The sequence below is a fragment of the Cetorhinus maximus genome, chromosome 14 (genome assembly GCF_964194155.1).
Source record: "Cetorhinus maximus chromosome 14, sCetMax3.hap1.1, whole genome shotgun sequence".
NCBI classification, from domain to species: Eukaryota; Metazoa; Chordata; class Chondrichthyes; order Lamniformes; family Cetorhinidae; genus Cetorhinus; species Cetorhinus maximus.
In genome coordinates this window covers 33,437,730-33,453,147 of record NC_135892.1, presented here as the reverse complement: position 1 = coordinate 33,453,147, position 15,418 = coordinate 33,437,730, and the positions used below count along the sequence as shown (strand labels likewise).

General features: G+C 42.1%; 1 protein-coding gene across 3 annotated transcripts in view; it reads left to right on the top strand.

Annotated features, from left to right (window-relative positions):
• The first annotated feature begins 1,733 nt into the window (after nt 1-1,733).
• The window catches only part of LOC144689579 (filamin-A-interacting protein 1-like), a 448,849-nt gene continuing 435,164 nt past the window's right edge, over nt 1,734-15,418 (top strand). For all 3 annotated transcript variants that reach the window (XM_078556768.1, XM_078556769.1, XM_078556767.1), the window contains exons 1-2: nt 1,734-1,905; nt 2,082-2,168. The gene's annotated coding sequence lies outside the window, so the exon portion shown is untranslated. The remainder of the gene's footprint in view (nt 1,906-2,081; nt 2,169-15,418) is intronic.

Here is a 15,418-nt window from a genome sequence, read left to right as displayed (position 1 = left end):
CGAGCTGTCAGAAATTCCGGTTACTCGAAAATTCCGGTTCGTGGAGCGCCGGATAACACAAAGTTTACTGTATTCCCAGGAATTGCAGGGCTATTTCCATACTGCCCTTCACCCTTCAAATATCAGCCACACTTCCGAAGTGTCTTGGATGCAAATTTGTTTCATACTTTTAAAAAAACAACGGGAATTGCAGAAAGACTTTCAAGAAAGAAGCTACTATAATTCCCGCCGTTTCTTAATATAGCTTCCCACAAAAAAAGCCACTGCTTTGATGCTCAAAATTATCTGCAACTAAGCTGAAAGTATACTTCAAAAATCAGGACAGTTACACCTTGGAATCTTAAAAGGATATATAACTGCACTTCAGCTATTGGTGATTGGACAACTGGGGAATTGGGAGATTTGTTGACTGCTACCTTAAATTAAAGCGCTATATTGTAAACCTTGCCCATCGCCATTAGCTGTGAGTATCCGCACCTTTCAGAGAAACAGTATGCCGCGACTTTAACAGTAAATTATTACATTGAATAATGGTCCTAATTATTTGGACCAGCATATCATCTGGTTTCCCAAAGGTATAACGCCACTGGAGATTTGTTAACATATATAATCTGGTTAGTTGAAGTGAGTGCTGCAGAAGAAATTTAGTGAGTCATGAAGTCTCAGTTGAAGTGGATTCAATTTCTTATCAACTAGCAATCGAAGCACCAAAGTCACTGACCTGATGCGAGCAGAGGAGATGCTCAGTCTCTGGTTGTTTATTACATATGACAAACCTGTGGATTTAAAACAGAAAAGACCAGAAAAACGCGCAGGTCTGTCAATATCTGTTAAGTGAAAAGATTTGTTATCCCATCATCAAATATACAATGTCTATGAATGTTTTGATAAATTGTCTATTCTTGCTTCACTTGGAACAAGGCCATAGCAACTGAAATAATGTTTGTAATTATTTTCAGTTAGGATATGTATATGTTTCACTTAATACTTAATAACTAATAAATTATGAAAATTGCATTTATATAGTGCCCTAATATGCCCCAAAGTACATGAATTACTTTGAAGTGACATCTATGTGGATAAATGAGGCAAAGTATGTGCAACAAGATGACACAAAGACAATGTAAATTAAACATCAATTTCCACATTGCTTACATAAAAAACACGTGGACGTTATCAAATAGTTTTCGGGACAGGTGTCTTTTTTATGATTGAAGCTATTGTACAATATGCATTCTCATATTAGGATTTAAGAGGTTGCTGCTTAAACAGAGCAAAATTGACCATGATGTGCAACTTGTATCTACTGTATATTTGAGCATTTCCAAATGTTGTGTACTCCTGAATAATTGTACTTGAACCTTTACTGGTGAGATACTTGAAATTTAAATTTATTTGTCTTGCCTACAGTGTGTACTCCCTGTAAGTGACATGCAGACACCGCTTCTCTCACAATATCATGTGAACGTGCCTTATGATGTTAAAGTATGGTAAAGTCAATGTATAAATTCAAGTTGTTGTTGGTTTAAGACACCACTGTTGTCTCATGGTGTATTTACTCATTCACAGCGCATCGCTCCTGGATATCTGCTAATATTGATTTTTTTTAAAGAGGTGATATTTAAAATGGCAGATCTATTATCCGGATTTCACCGCGTACCAAAATGCACCATATTGACGGAAGAGAGCGCAGGCGCAGAACAGGCGATGATGTAATGTTGCTTTATGGGCTGCGTCAGCGGGATGAGGTGGAGGACGCATGTGCGTGCTTTCGCGCGCCTGCAGCAGATAAACAAAGATAAGGCAGCCGTTATAAAGGCATTGGGAATCAGTGCCGAATTGAGGTGGTTTAATGTGCCTGTTGTTATTTATGGGACGTAGTCCACGGTTGCAAGCACCGTTGTTGTAAGTTGGGCACAAGACAGAGGGAAGGCGAAGCAAAGAAACTGGAGAAAAACAGTTAATGTTTCACAATAGCACTGGTTATTTGACCTGAAACGTTAACTCTGTATCTCTCTGCACATATTCTGCCTTACTTGCTGAGCATTTACATCACCTTTCTGTTTTTGTCTTTATTTCAGATTTTCAGCATTCGCGGTATTTTGCTTTTGTGTCAGGAAAAAAATCATTCGGTAGCTGGAGGTGTTCTGCCATCTTGCGATAGGAAGGTAGGATTTCTTCAACGTACAGTACGGCGCATGCGTTCCGCCATTTGGGCAGCAGGTTTTGGCATTTTCGTATCCACTTTCAGTGATTCAGGGAGAATATCAACTGCTTTCAAGTACTGGAGTTATTGTGCCATGTCCTCCCCCGACTTTAAGCATGCTGCTAAACGCAAAAATTAAAAAAAAAATGCTGGGAAAACTCATCAGGCCTGACAGCATCTATGGAGAGAGAAACATTGTTAACATTTCAAGTCCATATGACTTCTTCATAGCTAAAGAAAGGTAGAAAGTAATGGAATTTATATTGTTTAAGGGGCGGGGGGGGGGAGGTGAGTGGAGCAGGTAAAGCTTAAAAGCTAAGCCATAGGTGGGGACTAAGGAGAGATTGACAAAGATGTCATGGACACAAGACAAAGGGAGTGTTGATGGTAGTGATGAAGACTAAGGAAGGGTGCTGATAGTGGCATGAAGGTAAGAAAGCAGAATGTGAATAGTAGAAAAAGGATCGGCACTCTGTGCCAACGATTGTGACTCAGTTATGCACAAACTTACTTGCTATACACCGTACTGAAAAATTCATCACATCACAGGTTCAAGATTGAGGGGATCAGCTGGCCGATCTCTTTTAATTCTGTCTTATCTAACTAAATAAATACCTTTTTGTGCTTTTATTTCACTCCTAGCTACATGCAAATCTACATTTTTTCAAAGTATTGCCTCATCCAAATAACTTCTGTTTCAAGAAGAATGACTCCCCAATCCTAATCCATATCAATGGCAAATGCCTTTTTCTGAACCGCCTCCAACGCATTTATATTCTTCCTTGAATAAGGAGACTAAAATACAGTATTCAAGATGTGGTCTCACCAATGCCTTGTATAACTGAAGCATAACACCCTTGCATACGAACATACGAATTAGAAGCAGGAGTAGGCCACTTGGCCCCTCAAGCCTGCTCCGCCATTCAATAAGATCAAGGCTGATCTGAATGTAACTCAACCCCACATTCCTGCCTATCTTGATAACCTTTCACCCCCTTGTTAATCAAGAATCTGTCTAGCTCTGTCTTAAAAATATGCAAAGACTCTGCTTCCACTGCCTTTTGGGGAAGAGAGTTCCAAAGACACTCAACCCTCAGTGAAAAGAAATTCTCTTCTCTCTTAAATGAGCGGCCCCTTATTATAGTCTTGTGAACCTTCTCTGAACTGTTTCTTACGCATTTACATATTTCTTTAAATAAAGAGACCATTACTGTACACAATATTCCAGATGTGGTCTTGCCAATACCCTGTACAACTGAAGCATAACCTCCCTACTTTTGTAATCAATTCCCCTCAATAAATGATAACATTCTATTAACCTCTTGAATTACCTGCTGTACCTGTATATTAACCTTTTGTGATTCATGCACTAGGACACCCAGGTCCCTCTGAATCTCAGAGCTCTGCAATCATTCACCATTTAGATCATTTTCTTTTTAAATTTTCCTGCCAAAATGAACGATTTCACATTTGCCCATATTATACCCCATTTGCTAGATCTTTGCCCACTCACTTAACCTATTTGTCACTTTGTAGTCTCCTTACGCCCTTTTACAATTTAATTTCCTACCTATCTTTGTGTCGTGAGTAAATTCAGCAACCATTCCTTTGGTTCCTTCATCCAAGCCAATTATATAAATTGTAAAAAGTTGAGGCCCCAGCACTGATCCCTGTAGCACACCACTCGCCAACCAGAAAAAGATCCATTTATGCCAACTCTCTGCTTCCTGTTAGCTAGCCAATCTCCTTTCCAAGTCAATATGTTGCTCCTACACCATTAGCTTTTATTTTCTGCAATAACCTTTGATGTGGCACTTATCAAATACCTTCTGGACATCTAAGTACAGTACATCCACCGGTTCCCCTTGATCCACAGCACATGTGGTGACTCCTTCAAAGAACTCCAATAAATTGGTTAAACATGGTTTCCCTTTCCCAAAACCATGTTGTCCCTGCCTGATTGCCTTGAATTTTTCTAAGTGCCCTGTCATAACATCTGTAATTATTGCTTCTAACATTTTTCCTGTGATGGATGTTAAGCTTACTGGCCTGTAGTTTCCTGCCTTCTGTCTCCCTCCCTTTTTGAATAAAGGAGTTACATTTGCTATTTTCCAGCTGAATCGAACCTTCCCCGAATCTAGAGAATTTTGGAAAATTAAAACCAATACATCAACTATTTCACTAGTCACTTCTTTCAAGACCTTAGGGTGAAGTCCACCCGGAGCTGGGGATGTGTCAGCCCGCAGCCCCAACAATTTGCTCAATACCATTTCCCTGGTGATTGTAATTTTTCCGACAGAATCACAGTGCAGAAGAGGCCCTTCGGCCCATCAAGTCTGCACCGACATGTGAGAAATACCTGACCTACCTACCTAATCCCATTTACCAGCACTTGGCCCATAGCCTTGAATGTTATAACGTGCCAAGTGCTCATCCAGGTACTTTTTAAAGGATATGAGGCAACCCGCCTCCACCAGCCTCACAGGCAGTGCATTCCAGACCGTACATCCACCATCCTCTGGGTAAAAAAGTTTGTCCTCACATCCCCCCGAAACCTCCTGCCCCTCACCTTGAACTTATGCCCCCTTGTGACTGACCCTTCAACGAAGGGGAACAGCTGCTCCCTATCCACCCTGTCCATGCCCCTCATAATCTTGTACACCTCGATCAGGTCGCCTCTCAGTCTTCTCTGCTACAACGAAAACAACCCAAGCCTATCCAACCTCTCTTCATAACTTAAATGTTTCATCCCAGGGAACATCCTGGTGAATCTCCTCTGCAACCCCTCCAGTGCAACCACATCCTTCCTATAATGTGGCAACTGGAACTGCACACAGTACTCCAGCTGTGGCCTCACTAAGGTTCTATACAACTCCAACATGACCTCCCTACTTTTGTAACCAATGCCTCGGTTGATAAAGGCAAGTGTCCCATATGCCTTTTTCACCACCCGACTAACGTGTCGCTCCGTCTTCAGAGATCTATGGACACACACGCCAAGGTCCCTTTGTTCCTCAGAACTTTATAGTGCCATGCTGTTCATTGAATACTTACTTGTCAAATTACTCCTTCCAAAGTGTATCACCTCACACTTTTCAGGGTTAAATTCCATCTGCCACTTAGCTGCCCATTTGACCATTCTGTCTATATCTTCCTGTAGCCCAAGACACTCAACCTCACTGTTAACCACCTGGCCAATCTTTGTGTCATCCACAAACTTACTAATCCTACCCCCTACGTAGTCATCTATGTCGTTTATATAAATGACAAATAATAGGGGACCCAGCACAGACCCCTGTGGTACGCCACTGGACACTGGCTTCCAGTCACTAAAGCATCCTTCTGTCATCACGCTCTGCCTCCTACAACTAAGCCAATTTTGAATCCACCTTATCAAATTACCCTGTATCCCATGTGCATTTGCCTTCTTTATAAGTCTCCCATGTGGGACCTTGTCAAAGGCTTTGCTGAAATCCATATAAACTACATCAACTGCACTACCCTCATCTACACACCTGGCCACCTCCTCAAAAAATTCAATCAAATTTGTTAGGCATGACCTCCCTCTGACAAAGCCATGCTGACTATCCCTGGTCAAACCTTGCCTCTCCAAGTGGAGATAGATACTTTCCTTCCGACTTTTCTCCAATAGTTTCCTACCACTGACGTGAGACTCACTGGCCTGTGGTTCCCTGGCTTATCTCTACAACCCTTCTTAAATAGCGGAACCATATTTGCTGTTCTCCAGTCCTCTGGCACCTCCCCCGTGGCCAGAGGGGAATTAAAAATTTGGGTCAGAGCCGCTGCGATCTCCCTTGCCTCCCTCAGCAGTCTGGGACACAAATCATCCGGACCTGGAGATTTGTCCACTTTTAAGCCTGCCAACACCTCCAATACCTTGTCACTCCCTATATCAATTTGCTTAAGAACCTCGCAGTCTTTCTCCCCGAATTTGATACCTTCATGTCCATCTTCACCCAAAAGAATGAGTATGAAGTATTCATTCAACACTCTAGCGATGTCCTCTGGCTCCACCCATAGATTGCCCCCTAGGTCCCTTATGGGCCCTACTCTTTCCCTGGTTATCCTCTTCCCATTGATATACTTATAGAATATCTTAGGATTTTCCCTACTTTTACCAGCCAGAGCTTTCTCATATCCCTCTTTGCTCTCCTAATTACTTTCTTAAGCTCCACCCTGCACTGTCTGTACTCCAGTAATGCCTCTGCTGATTTGCTTCCCTTGTACCTGCTAAACGCCTCTCTTTTCCTTCTCATCGTAAATGAATATTTCTGATCATCCATGGTTCTCTGGGCATGTCACTCCTTTCTATCACCCTAGAGGGAACATGTTGAGCCTGTACCCTCCCCATTTCCTTTTTGAACACCCCCCCCACTGTTCCTCTGTAGATTTCCCCACAAGTAACTGTTCCCAGTCTACCTTGGCCAAGACCCTGCCTTATTTTACTAAAATTCACTCTTCCCCCAATCAAAAATATTTTTTTGCAACTTGTTGATTTCTTTGTCCATAACAAACTTAAACTGTACCATGTTGTGGTTGCTATCGCTAAAATGCTCGCCCACCCCGCCTCAGCCACCTGTCCGGCTTCATTCCCCAGAATTGGGTCCATCAATGCACCGTCCCTTGTTGAACCCTCTACATATTGACCTAAAAAGTTCTCCTGTACACATTTCAAGAAATCCACTTCATCCAAGCCCTTAACACTATGTCTATCCCAATTAATGTTGGGAAAGTTGAAATCACCTAATATAATTACCCTATTGTTATTGTTTTTACACACCTCCATAAATTGTGTACCTATTTGCTCCTCAATTTCCCGCTGACTATCTGGGGGTGGGGGTCTATAATAAACACCTAAATAATGTGGTTGCCCCTTTTTTATTCCTAAGCTCTACCCACAAATCTTCATTCAATGCCCCCCACAAGATATCATCTCTCCTTACCGCAGTGACTGACTCCTTAACTAATAATGCAACACCTCCTCCTCTTTTACCCCCTCCCCTGTCTCGCCTGAAGATTCTTTATCCCAGAATGTTGAGCTGCCAATCCTGCCTTTCCCTCAACCACATCTCAGTGATTGCTACTATATCACAATTCCACGTGTCAATCCTCACCCTTAACTCATCCGTTTTACCTGTAATACTCCTGGCATTAAAGTAGAGGCCATCCAGCCTTGCCTGACTCCCTTGAAGCTTATTGCAGCTGTACTCCCTCTGACTTGATTGTTTTACTGTATTATGATGCGTCCCTATTCTGCTAACATTCTGTGTCCCCTCCCCCTGCCGAATTAGTTTAAACTCCTCCTAACAGCACTAGCAAACTCGCCTGCAAGGATGTTAGTCCCGCTTTGGTTCAGATGTATACCGTCCCGCTTGTACAGGTCCCGCCTTCCCAAGAAACGGTCCCAGTGATCCAAGAATCTAAAACCTTCCCCCCTGCACCAACTCTTAAGCCACGTATTCATCTGCGCTATTCTCCTATTTCTGAGCCCGCTAGCATGTGGCACTGGGAGTAATCCAGAGATTACAACCCGAGAGGTCTTGCTTTTTAGTCTATTTCCTAACTCCATGAATTCTTGATGCAAGACCTCATCCCTCTTTCAACCTATGTCATTGGTACCAACATGTACCATGACCTCTGCCTATCATCCCCCCCCCCCCCCCCACCCCCACTCTCTTCAGGATGCCCTGCAGCCGTTCAGTGACATCCCGGACCCTGGCACCAGGGAGGCAACATACCAACCTGGAGTCATGTTGATGGCCACAGTAGTGCCTATCTATTCCCCTGACTATAGAATCCCCTATTACTATTGCTCTTCTTCCCTTCCTCCCCTCCTGTACAGACAGGCTGCTTGTGGTGCCGGAAGCTTGGCTCTGTCCGCACTCCCTGGAGGAACCAGCGCCCTCATCGTCCTCCAAAACGGAACACCGATTTGCGAGTGGGACCCAGGGAACTACCTGCCTGTTTCTCTTGGACTGCCTGGTGGTCACCCATTCCCTTCCTTCCTCAAGTCCCTTCATCTGTGGTGTGACCACCTCTCTAAACGTGCTATACACGATGCTCTCAGACTCGCGGATGCTCCACAGTGTCCCCAGCCGCCGTTCCAGCTCTGAAACCCGAGCTTCCAGGAGCTGCAGCTGGACACACTTCCTGCACACATGCTGGTCCCGGGCACTGGAAATGTCCCCGGCTTCCCACATGGAGCACGAGGAGCACATCACGGCCATGACTTATCTCTTTAAATTAAACCTTTTAAGTCAATTACTCTAGGGCCCTTCTTTCCTGATCCTCATTACTGTAGAATATACAAACTATAAACCACAAAAAGTCCTTAAACTATAAGCGATTAAAGTAGTAAATATCTTACCCACTACTTACCAGTGATTCCTTTCCCTTGTAGCCTCTCCTGCTGCAGCACGCTCTGAAGATTTAAGAAGTTGGATAGCAAGGAAAAAATGCAAAGAGCACCTCGCCCCCTATACACCGAATTCCCACTTTGCACCAAATTCCAAATACCCTGTCTGGCTATGCCCCACTCTGGATGTGCTCTCTCTCTTGTTCGTGTGCAAGCACACTGTAGTGTGCTTCTAGATAGTCCCATTCTTAAATAGAGCTGAGTTGACTCACCACGAGTTACACTTCAAATGGAGATTGGGATGGGGGAATTGTCCTTGTAGAGAGAGAGGGTAGAAGACACAATAGGATGGGGGAATTGTTCTTGTAGAGAGAGAGAGAGGGTAGAGACACAATGGGATGGGAGAATTGTCCTTGTAGAGAGAGAGGGTAGAGACACAATGGGATGGGGGAATTATCCTTGTAGAGAGAGTGGGTAGAGACACAATGGGATGGGGGAATTGTCCTTGTAGAGAGAGAGGGTAGAGACACAATGGGATGGGGGAATTGTCCTTGTAGAGAGAGAGGGTAGAGACACAATGGAATGGAGGAATTGTCCTTGTAGAGAGAGAGGGTAGAGATACAATGGGATGGGGGAATTGTCCTTGAGAGAGAGGGTAGAGAAACAATGGGATGGGGGAATTGTCTTTGTAGAGAGAGAGGGTAGAGACACAGTGGGACTGGGGAATTGTCCTTATAGAGAGAGAGGGTAGAGACACTATGGGACTGAAGGGATTTTCTTGTAGAGCCAGCACGTTGTCCCTCCCTTCCATTTCCTTATTTACAGCTATTTCTGGATTGTTACTTGCGCCCTCTATAGTGAAGACTGAAGCAAAATACCTGTACAGTTCATCTGCCATCTCCCTACTTTCCATTATCAATTCTCCAGACGCACTTTCTATAGGACCAATGCTCACCTTGTTAACTCTTACTGAAATATCTATAGAAACTCTTCTTTTTCCCTCCTTATTAATCTTTTGGTTATTCTTTGCTGTTCTTGATATTCTTTCCGATCTTCTGACCTTCCACCCGTCTTTGCGTAATTATATGCTTTTTCTTTTAAGTTTGATACTGTCCTTAACATTTTTAGTTAGCCATGGATGGTGTGTCCTCCCCTTGGAATTTTTCTTTCTCATTGGAATGTATATATCCCGTGTATTCTGAAATATCCCTTTACATGTCTGCCACTGAATTTCTATTGACATATCCCTTAACCTCATTTGACAGCTCACTTTAGCTAGCTCCGCTTTCATGCCCTGATTTAAATTTAAAATATGAGTCTTGGACGCCCTCGTTTCTCCCTCAAAATGAATGTAAAATTCTTTCTTTTATGTTTAATTACTCTCGTAATAATAAAGGATAACATTCCATTAGCCGCCTTAATTATTTGCTGTACCTGCGTGTTAAACTTTTGTAGCGCATGCACTATAACACCTAGATCCTTCTGCACTTTGGAATTCCGCAGTCGTTCTCCGTTTAAGTAATACTCTGCTTTTTTGTTCTTCCTGCCAAAGTTAGCAACTTCACATTTTCCCACATTGCACTCCCATCTGCCAGATTTTTGCCCATTCATTCAAGCTATCTATATCCGTCTGCAACCTCCTTATGTCCTCTTCACAACATACTTTCCTACCTATCTTTGTGTCAGCTGCAAATGTAGCTACCATGTAAGAACATAAGAACTAGGAACAGGAGTAGATAATTCAGCCCCTCAAGCCTGCCCCGCCATTCATTATGATCATGGCTGATCTCATTTTGGCCTCAACTCCAATTTCCCGCCCTCTCCCCATTACCTTTCAACCCATTACTAATTAAAAACCTGTCTATCTCCTCAAATTTATTCAGCATCCCGGCATCCACTGCACTATGAGGTAGTGAATTCCACAGATTCAAGACCCTTTGAGAAAAGTAATTCCTCCTCATCTCTGATTTAAATCTACCACCCCTTAGCCTAAAACTATGGCCCCTCGTTCTGGAATGCCCCAGAAGGAGAAATATCCACTCCACGTCTACTTTGTCTATCCCCTTTAGCATCTTATATACCTCAATTAGATCTCTCATCCTTCTAAACTCTAGCGAGTATAGGCCTAAACTGCTCAATCTCTCCTCATAAGACAAGCCCCGCATCTCTGGAATCAATCTAGTGAACCTCCTCTGAACAGCCTCCAGTGCAACTACATCCTTCCTCGAGTAAGGGGACCAAAATTGTGCACAGTACTCTAGGTGCAGTCTCACCAATGCCTTGTACAGCTGCAACAACACTTCCCTATTTTTATACTCTCTTCATTTAGTTATAAATGCCAAAATTCCATTTGCCTTCCTTATTACCTGGTGTACCTGCAAACTAGCTTTCAGCAATTCATGCACGAGGACACCCAGATCCCTCTGCACTGAAGCATTCTGAAGTTTCTCTCCATTTAAATAATAAGTCGCCTTTTTATTCTTCCGACCGAAATGGATAACCTCACACTTATCCACGCTAAACTCCATCTGCCACATTTTGGCCCATTCACCTAACCTGTCCATATCCATTTGTAAATTTCTTATTTCTTCATTGCAACTTACTTCCCCCCCAATTTGGTGTCATCTGCAAATTTAGCAATAGTACCTTCTATCCCTGAATCTGAGTCATTAATATAGATTGTAAATAGTTGGGGCCCAAGGACCGAACCCTGTGGCACCCCACTCGTTACAGCTTGCCATCCATAAAAAGACCCATTTATTCTGACTCTCTACTTTCTGTTGGTTAGCCAATCCTCTATCCAAGCTAATATATTACCCCTAACTCCATGTGATCTTGTGTATTAAGCTTTTGTGCAGCACCTATTTTGCTATCAGTTTTTACATTTTGCGTTAGTTTTCTTTCATAATTTACCTTTGCTCTTTTAATTATTTTTTTAGTAACCCTTTGTTGATCTTTAAAAGTCTCCCAATCTTCCAGCCTGCCACTGACCTTTGCAATTTGGTATGCCTTAGTTTTTGCCTTTAAGTTCTCTTTAACTTCCTTGCTTAGCTATGGATGCTTTTTCCCCCTCTTACCATCTTTCTTCCTCATTGGGATATATTTTACTTGTGAGGAATTGAATGTCTCCTTAAATATCTGCCACTGTTCATCAACTGTCCTACCTTGTAGTCTTCCTGCCCAGTCCACTAGGGCCAAATCTGCCCTCATACCTATGTAGTTACCTTTGTTTAACTCCAGAACACTGGTGTGGGACTCAAGCCCTCGCTTCCCTCACCTAAGTCATTGATGTAAATTGTAAGAAGTCAGTGCCCCAGCACAGGTCCCTGTGGGATTCCACTCGTCATATCCTGCCAATCAGAAAAAGACCCATTTATACATACTCTGTTTTATGCCAGCCAGCCAAGCTTCTCTGCACCTCATATGTTACCCCCCTATTCCATGAGCTTTTAAGTTACGCAATAACCTTTGATGTGACACCTTATCAAATGCCTTCTGGAAATCCAAGCACAGTATGCCTATAAGTTCCCCTTTATCTACAGCGCATGTGACTCTTTCAAAAAAAAAAACCCCAATAAATTGGTTAAACATGACTTCCCTTTCACAAAACCATGCTGACTCGTCCCGATTACCTTGAGTTTTTCTGGGGACACAATTATGACCTCCTTAACGATTGATTCTAACAACTTCCCCACGACAGACGTCAAGCTAACTGGCCTATAGTTTATTGTTTTCTGCCTCCCTCCCTTCTTGAATAGAGGCATTATATTTGATACTTTCCAGTCTTTCTAGTATCTTGTGAATTTTGGAAAATTAACACCAATCCATCTGCTACCTCATTAGCCACCTGTTCTGAGACGCTAGGATGAAGTCCATCAGGATCCGGAGATTTGTCAGCCCACAGCTCCATCATTTTGCTTGGTACCGCTTCCCTGGTGATTGTAATTTCACCAAGTTCCCTTCTGCCTTCCATCCCCTGATTTACAGCTATTACTGGAATGTTTTTTATATCCTCTATAGTGAAGACAGAAGCAAAATATTTCATCATTTCATCTGCCATTTCTTTATTATCTACTATTAACTCTCCATTCTCACTCTAGAGGACCGCCAGTCACTCTCCTTGCTTTTTTCCTTTTTTACTACTTGTAAAAACTCTTGCTATTCGTTTTTACATTTCACGCTAGCTTCCTCTCATTCTCTAATTTTTTTCTCCTGATTAACCTTTGAGTCATTCTCTGCCTTTCTGTATATGCAGACCAATCTTTTGACCTGCCACTCATCTTTGCGCAGTTGTATGCTTTCTCCCTAAGTTTAATGCTTTCCTAAACTTCGTTAGTTAACCAGGGATGGTGGGTCCTCCCCTTAGAATTTTTCTTTATAATATGTTTATACTTATTCTGTGTGTTCTGAACTATACCCTTAAATGTCTGCCACTGCTTCTCTATTGATCTATCCTCTAACTCAGTTCACTTCAGCTAGCTCAGCTTTTATGCCCACATAGTTGCCCTTTATCTAAGTTTAAAATACTGGTCTTAGATCCGTTCTTCTCCATTTTAACACTTTGAGAACCCTTTGTTCATCCTTCAATAATGCGATGGGGTCTTTTACATGAACACTACAAGGCAGACTGGGTCTCAGGTTAAGGTCTCATTATGAAGGCATTCATGAATAATAGTCAGCACCCCCTGTCTGGGAGAACTCCTTTCTAGTTTCAGAAGTATAATGTAATTTATTTTCATGGGGGTGTACTGTTGCTTTGGTCAGCCTTCAGATTAAATTCCATTCCAGTCAGTGCCATTCAACATTTTGTGTTGAATGAGTTAAGGTTCCAGCCTGTAACTCACTCCTATGTATCTGTTACTCCATACAATAACATTCGCTCACATATAAGTTCAATTGACCACCATACCAGGCAGTGGATTTGCCCATGGTAGTCCTTTGTAGATGATGTTACACTGGATTGTCACACTTGAATGCATTCACACTAAAGACAACTATTGGAATGGCCTTTCTCTGGTTGAAGTAGCTATGCGTGGTACATCATTTGACAAGACGTAACACAGTCATAGCAGAATTTATTTTCTGTACGTTCTTATAACTTAAAACTGCAGCATATCTCACTGACTATTTGATACTTGGCTTTGAAAGTTACAAGCAACTACAATTCTGTCAGTAAATTGTTGTTGGGATGAATAAAGGAGAGTTTCACAATCTGAGAAAATAGTAAGTTTGAAGGGAGCGTTTGCCTGTTAATTCTCAGGCTTAAACATAGGATGCTTCAGAGTTCACCCCATTGCATTTGTATTTGGCAAAGGGAGCTGAATTATGAAGATAATGATGTGATTCATTTTGACTGATCATTGCTTGGAAATGAATGCACGTTGGAAAACACCCTGAAACTCTGATATGAACAGTAATACAGAGGAATTATCTTGTAAAAGAAATGGTTTCTCAAATTTTATTTGAATACAGTTCCACAATCAATGGTGACAGGTGGGAGTTCACATTTTGTATGCTCACATCCTAGATTTTGATAATCGCACCAGTCAGAAGTCCTGCTGAATAAGAACACAAAACTCCGAGCTGACACTGAAGTTTGAAAAATCTACTTGTGTTTGCCAACTGTGTTCCATGTGCTGCACTCTCTGTGTTCTAGTCACTCGTGGCTCATTCCTTTGTTCTCACTCTTTCCCCCTCTTTCCCTTTATTCTCCATGCCATTTGTTTTGTGAGGGTGAGAATTCTTGTGCTGGATTATTTTTTTCAGCTGCCATTTTTTTTTTGGTTGAAATGGCCTACCTGTCTCTTTTCCCTTTCAACACTGCTGCTAATTTGCTAGTAACGAAGCTGGGTTTGGAGCTGTCTCTCATTCAGTCCACCTGAGAACAGCTTTGCTTAGTCTGATTATAAATAAAATATTGCCCTATATCTAAGTCCACCCATCTAATAATGGGTGATGTCAATATCTATTTTTTTCCCAGTGAAGTCATTGATCAAAAATTAGATTTTCCTGTAAAAGATAAGGTTCTAATCTCAATTTTAAAGCACACTTTCTTAACTTGTTTTAAAATTAGTACAACCAATTTTGAATTTTTTACACAACCTGGTTGAAAAAAAGTTGGCTCAAATCAAGAAGAGATACCTCAAGTGAGTTCAGTTTGTCAAATTAAAGCCTCGTTAAAGTGTTGTGTCCAGTTCTGGGCACCACACTAGGAAAGATGTGAAGGCACTAGACAGAGTGTAGAAAGGATTCACGAAAATGGATCTAGGAATGAAGAATTTCAGTTATGTAGATTGGAGAGTCTGTGACTGTTTTCCTTGAAAGGGAGAAGGTTGAGAGGAGATTTGATAGAGTGATACAAAATCATGAGGGTCTGGGCAGAGTGTATAGGGAAAAACTGTTCCAATTGGTGGGCATAGATTTAAGGTAATTGGCAAAAGAAGCAATGTAGACATGAGGAAAAAGTTTTTCATACAGTGGTTGGGACCTGGAATGCACTGCCTGAGAGTATGTTGGAGGCAGATTCAATTCAATTCAAGAGAACATTAGATTATCAGAAAAGGAAGAATGTGTTGAGCTATGGGTAGAAGACCAGGGAATGGAACTCGGTAATTTGATCAGTCAGAGAGCCAGCTTATACGCGACAGACTGAATGGAAGCCTCCCGTGCTGTAACCATTGTGATTCTGTTTACATTTAAGTCCCTTTTCTGTTGGCGCTATTTTTAATTCAGGTTTGTATGGCCTTGGTTCTCGAGTTCTGAATTACAGAAATAATGTGATCATGCTCAAATGTTCAGTTAACCATCAAAAAGCGTTTACTATTTTGCATGCAAAC